General features: G+C 37.1%; 1 long non-coding RNA gene across 1 annotated transcript; it reads right to left on the minus strand.

Moving 5' to 3' along the window:
• Positions 1–4,180: 4,180 nt before the first annotated feature.
• LOC140955114 (uncharacterized) lies at positions 4,181–6,187 on the minus strand. The gene is made up of 2 exons (XR_012168844.1): positions 5,941–6,187; positions 4,181–5,022 (listed from the first exon to the last, which is right to left on the minus strand). It is a non-coding gene; the product is annotated as an uncharacterized lncRNA (long non-coding RNA).
• Positions 6,188–6,883: the final 696 nt, after the last annotated feature.

The following is a 6,883-nucleotide window of genomic DNA, read 5'->3' on the forward strand; positions in this document are numbered from 1 at the left end:
CTTACCTTTTTCACTTATTTCCTCCAAATCTCTTCCTTTTTCCCTTATTTTCCCTTCTTTTCTCTTCTTCTTCTTTCTCCCTTCTCTCTCACGTTTCTGAATATTTCAGATCACACTTTCCCTTTTTTTTTTTTTACTTCCTATTTATATTTATCAATTTTTTGTTCATTTACCATAATACCCCTCATTCATTTATTCCCACTTTTAAGCCTCCAAGGGCTTTGTTGTAATATCCTATCTTATTAATTTCAAAACATTACAATCTCCCCACCTTATAAAAGTTTCGTCCTCGAAACTTAATAGAAAAGATTGAATACTTACCGAGATTATCGAAAAGATGAGGATACTCCTCATGCATCTTATCCTCGAGCTCCCATGTCGCTTCCTCACGTGAATGGCCTTTCCATTTCACTTTCACTGAAGCTATGTCCTTCGACCTAAGCTTCCTCACTTGTCGGTCAACTATAGCTTCCGGTTGCACCTCATAAACCATATCATCCCTCAAGTCAATGGGATGAACCTCTAATATATGTGACGGATCTGACATATATTTCCTTAACATGGAAACATGAAATACCGGATGAATAGCAGACAAGTTTGGTGGTAATGCTAACCTATAAGCAACTACCCCAACTCTCTCCAGAATCTCATACGGTCCAATGAATCGAGGACTCAACTTGCCTTTCTTCCCAAACCTGAATACTCCTTTTGTAGGTGATACTTTTAAGAACACACAATCACCCACTGAAAACTCTAAGTCACGCCTTCTTCTATCCGCGTAACTTTTCTGTCTACTCTGAGCTGTTTGAAGCTTCTTTCTAATTACCTCAATCTTCTCTGAGGTAATCTGAATCAACTCCGGTCCCATTAGCTTCTTCTCACCAACCTCAAACCAACAAACCGGTGATCTACACTTCCGACCATACAAAGCCTCATAAGGTGCCATTTCTATGCTAGCCTGATAACTGTTGTTGTAAGCAAATTCCACTAATGGTAGGAACTTACTCCAACCAACTCCAAAATCCATAACACAAGCCCGTAGCATATCCTCCAAGGTTTGAATAGTCCTCTCAGACTGACCATCTGTCTGAGGGTGAAAAGCTGTACTCAACTGCACTTTAGTACCCATAGCTTCTTGAAATTTCACCCAAAACCGTGATGTAAACTGTGGACCTCTATCAGACACTATCGAGATTGGCACTCCATGCAACCGTACAATCTCACTAATAAACAATTCCGCCAACTTTGCATATCCATAAGTAATCTTAACTGGCAGAAAATGGGCTGATTTTGTCAATCTGTCAACAATCACCCATATCGAATCATAACCCTCCTGACTTCTAGGCAATCCTGTCATAAAGTCCATTGTGATCCTCTCCCACTTCCATTCTGGAATCAACAATGGTTACAACAATCCAGGACGTTTCTGGTGTTCACCCTTTACCCTCTGACAGGTCAAACACCTAGAAACAAAATCTGCTACATCAACCTTTATCCTATTCCACCAACAACACACCTTAAGATCTTTATACATCTTGGTGGAACCTGGATGCATTGTGTAAACTGTCCGATGTGCCTCTATCATCAATTCTCTCCTCAGATCATCAACATCAGGTACACAAAGCCTATCCCTATATCTCAACACATCATCATCACCAATCACAAAACCTACAGCTTTACCCTGCTGAACCTCATTTCTAATCCTGAGTAGGGAATCATCTTTCTTCTGAGCTGCTTTTATCTTATCAAACAAATCTGACTTAACCTGAAAATGAGCAATCATTGCTCCAGTTTCACTAAGATCAAATCTAACTCCTTCATCCACTAACTCATGCAGCTCCCTAATCAGAGGTCTTCGTACCTCCTGAATATGAGCTAAGCTCCCTGATGATTTTCTACTCAAAGCATCGGCAACTACATTTGCTCTATCTGGGTGGTACTGTATGGTACAATCATAATCCTTCAGTAGTTCCATCCATCTTCTCTGCCTCAGGTTTAGATCCCTCTGCTGAAAGATGTATTTCAAGCTCTTGTGATCTGTAAAGATCTCACAAGTTTCACCATACAAGTAGTGCCTCCAAATCTTCAAAGCAAAAATTACAGCCGCCATCTCTAAATCATGTGTAGGATAGTTCTGTTCATGCTTCTTCAGCTGTCGTGAAGCATAGGCAATAACCTTGCCATGCTGCATTATAACACATCCTAACCCCACTCTCGAAGCATCACAATACACTGTGTAACCACCAGAACCTGATGGTACTGCTAGACTAGGCGCTGTAGTCAATCTCTCCTTCAACTCTAAGAAACTTTTCTCACAAGCTTCAGACCACTAAAACTTAACATTTTTCTGCGTTAACTTAGTCAATGGTGCAGAAATCCAAGAAAAGTTCTCCACAAACCTCCGATAGTAGTCGGCCAAACCTAAGAAACTTCTAATCTCTGTCGCTGAAGTAGGCCTAAGCCACTGCTTAACTGCCTCAATCTTTGAGGATCAACCTCAATCCCATTCCTTGACACTACATGCCCAAGAAATGCAACACTCTCCAACCAAAACTCACTCTTTGAGAACTTGCCATACAACTGATGATCTCGTAGAGTTTGAAGCACCATTCTCAAATGCTGCTCATGCTCCTCTCTAGACCTCGAATACACCAAAATATCGTCAATAAAAACTATCACAAATCGATCAATAAATTGGCCAAACACTCTATTCATCAAGTCCATAAAAGCTGCTGGTGCATTCGTCAACCCAAAAGACATCACTAAGAACTCATAATGACCATACCGAGTTCTAAAAGCTGTCTTTGAAATGTCCTCCTCCCTAATCCTCAACTGATGATACCCAGATCGAAGATCGATCTTAGAAAAGAATTGAGCTCCCTGTAACTGATCAAACAAATCATCTATACGAGGGAGTGGGTATCTATTTCGAACTGTCACCCGATTCAATTGCCTATAATCTATACACAACCTCAATGACCCATCTTTCTTCTTCACAAACAACACCGGAGCTCCCCAAGGGGACACACTTGGTCGGATAAACTTTTTATCCAACAAATCCTGCAACTGCTCCTTTAACTCCCTCAATTCTGCTGGCGCCATTCTATATGGTGCCATTGATATTAGTTTGGTGCCCGGAACCAAATCAATACAAAACTCAATCTCTCTATACGGAGGCAATCCAGGTAAGTCATCGGGAAATACATCGATAAACTCTCTTACTATAGGGACTTCATCTAACTGGGGAACTTCTTTCTCTACATCCACAATATATGCTAGGTAGCACTGTACCCCTTTCCGGGCCATTTTCCTCGAGATAGCCGACAACATAATTGATGGAGACTCAATCTTATCTCCTTGAAATACCAACCCAACTTCTTGATCTAGATCAAACATTATTTTCTTACCCCAACAATTTACCGAAGCCCTATGCTTAGCCAACCAATCCATTCCTAAAATCACATCAAAATCAACCATATCTAAGACATTTAAGTCTCCCATAAAGATCTTATCTCCAATCTCTATTTCACAATCCAGATACACATACTTTACTAATATTAACTCATCTAAGGGAGTGGAGAATGAAATGGGGGATTTTAACAAGGTTGGTTGTTTATCTAACCTCATGGCAAAATATGGGGACACAAACGAATGAGTTGCACTCGTATTAAACAAAACTTTTGCTTCAAAAGAGCAAACAGGAAGAACATGTTGAGGTGCAGATGTACTGCCCTACCTCCTATACCTTGCATTTCTAAACTACATAATAAAGCCATTATCTTTATTGTCATTTACTCTAATAATATCAGTTATTCATATATTCCTCGACATTTCCACAAATAAAAGTGAGAGCACTTAAGTCATGCTAGAACAATAGCATGATGATTATCACAGAATTATAGGAAAGCATATCTATCACAAGAAAGAAGACATACTTGATGAGAATTTAAAATTTCAAAAACAACAAACAAGACGATACGGATCCTGATGCTCCACTTATTATGAAATTAATCATATTATTGTTTCTTTAACCTAAAGCTCTGATACCAAGTTTGTCACGACCCGAATCCCGGATCCATGACCGGCACATAGGCAAGGTTCCCCTCCAAGGTTCCAAACCTATGCGAACCCAAACTTACATACAATCTTTTGAACAACTCAATCAGAGTTTAGCACAACATTAACAACAAATTAATTTCATAACATAATTCGATTGTCTTAATACAAGAGTTAATATAATTTCATAGTTTTGGAGCACTAACTTGACATAAAAAGAAAGATACAAATTACAACCAAAAGCAGGTTCGGAAGGTTCAACAAAAGTAACCCGCTATCAAGCTATAAGCTTGAAAAGAATAAATAATGAGAGGGTGAGTTCAACAACTCAGTGAGTAGATAACGTTCAATATACACACACGAGGTAATATAGCAATGAGAAATATATATATATACAAGTATGGCTTTAGTTCTTATACGAAGGTTTATCAAATAGGCCATAACAAGAATATCATATGGTAGAACTCGTCAGAAAATCAAAATGCAATGAGCATGAGGCTCCGTACTGTTGGATGATCAGTCCATACAGGTTGGTGTCTCCCCCGACCAACTAGGGTTCAGATACGATGTGCACAAAGACTAACACTACCCTGTTAGCATGGGTATTCTGACTGACATACCATAGGTTCATAATCATAATCAAACAAACATATTCATATCTCAAAGCTCAACTCATGACATCAATCAAATGAGGAGCTATCAATTCAGAATTCACTTCAAAATACAGACTGGTTCATATCAAGAATTCAGATTCAATAATTGATCATGCTTTATCATAACAAGGATAATAATCAATATATATTATCAAGAAGCATGATCCAATTCATATTAACAAATCAAATATTTATAATATTTCTCATGCATATGGAAAATTATCCACTCACCTGACTCAAAAGCAAACAGAAGCCAAAAGCAGACACTGAAGAAAATCCTACTGACGTCCCGTCGGTAGAATATCAGGATTATCTGAATACAAATGAGACATATTCAAGAACGACTCGAAAGAACATATAACCTATTTAATACACTTAACTAAGGGTGTATTCCGTAATCCTATATGGTTTTTGACCTAACTAGGTAATTTTCTCAAAAACCCAAAATCTAACGGTTTTCCCGAAATCTAATCCATAATAAAAACAACTAATAAAATTGGTAATAATTCACTAAGTAACCCTTAATTATTCATCAAACTAATCTGCAAAAGCTAATATTACAGCTAGGGACTAATCTGGAATTTTTCCATATTTTTAGGGCCAAATTGTAACTTTTATCAAATGGAGAACCAAACTGAAATTTGTCATAAATCCATGAATATACTGAAATTCTGACCTTAATTAATCCTCAATTCTGTCCAGTATGTATCATTATGCTTCAGGGATCATTCTGGAATTTTACTAAATTTTTAGGGTCAAATTGTACTTTTTGTTAAATTGGAGGACTAAATTGAAAGTGTTAAATTATCTTATCTATACAGTAATTATGTCCATAATTTATATGTTATTCTGTTCAGAATCTCGGAATATGCTCCAGGGACCAATTTGTAATTTTCCAAAGTTCAGGGACTAAACTGTAATTTTCGGAAATTGAGGGACCAAATTGAATTTTCATCATCTTCAACCTCAAACCCAGAATTTCAACAGATCACCTACTGTTATCCCCTGATTTCTAACACAAATTCACAATTCAAACAAAATTATAACTCAAAATCATCACAATCTTCCATAATCAACTTAATAATCAATTACCTACAACAATTAACCTTATAACCTTCAAATTAATTCATCAATTTAAATCAAACATAAATTCTCAAAACCCTAACATTCATCAAAACTGAAATTAAAGCTTAATTAACATATTATACACATTAAACAACCTAAATCTTACCTTTTTCACTTATTTCCTCCAAATCTCTTCCTTTTTCCCTTATTTTCCCTTCTTTTCTCTTCTTCTTCTTTCTCCCTTCTCTCTCACGTTTCTGAATATTTCAGATCACACTTTCCCTTTTTTTTTTTTTTACTTCCTATTTATATTTATCAATTTTTTGTTCATTTACCATAATACCCCTCATTCATTTATTCCCACTTTTAAGCCTCCAAGGGCTTTGTTGTAATATCCTATCTTATTAATTTCAAAACATTACAATTATACACGTACAAGATTCAAATACAACGAAAAAGAAAAAAAAAATGAAAGTCAACCAAGTTTCAGGGAAAGAGGGGCCATCTTCCAATGACTCCATTAGTCATTGGTTTCTCCATCTCATTGTAAGAGATCTGTTGTACGGCATTTAGCATATATGCTAAGCATATACTGTAAGGATATCCAGGAAAACTTCGGAGAAATCCCATACACAAAATAGACAGATATCAACCGAGCGAGCATTCCTAAAACAGCTGAAGAAAAATGAATTATGCTTCAGACAAAATCTTTTAAATGGAGAAAATACTTAAATTAGCAGTGATCCTGGCAACTAGCTGTGCTAAAAACATTGACTGATACCCGATACAGTAACAGACAATCAGGAAATGATTGCAAAGTTGAGATGTGTCCTGGGAATAAAGAATCTTAAGACTAACAGCCAAGGCAAAGAGTGTTTATCTCTCTTTCTTCATCTTGATGTCTTGGTAATGATGGGTTTCTTTTTATAAATAAAGACGTTAGCCACAACGAGAATTTCTTGTGTTACCAGTGTCCTGCATCCATACAGGACAAAAACCGCCATCCCTGACACGCTCAATTCCCTGCCTTATATTATGCATTGACTCCCTGTGCATCTCAAACACATCTCCACTTCTCAAATCAGCTAGGAGAAATTATTACCCCAAGC

The sequence above is a fragment of the Populus alba genome, chromosome 19, assembly GCF_005239225.2.
Source record: "Populus alba chromosome 19, ASM523922v2, whole genome shotgun sequence".
Classification (NCBI taxonomy): Eukaryota; Viridiplantae; Streptophyta; class Magnoliopsida; order Malpighiales; family Salicaceae; genus Populus; species Populus alba.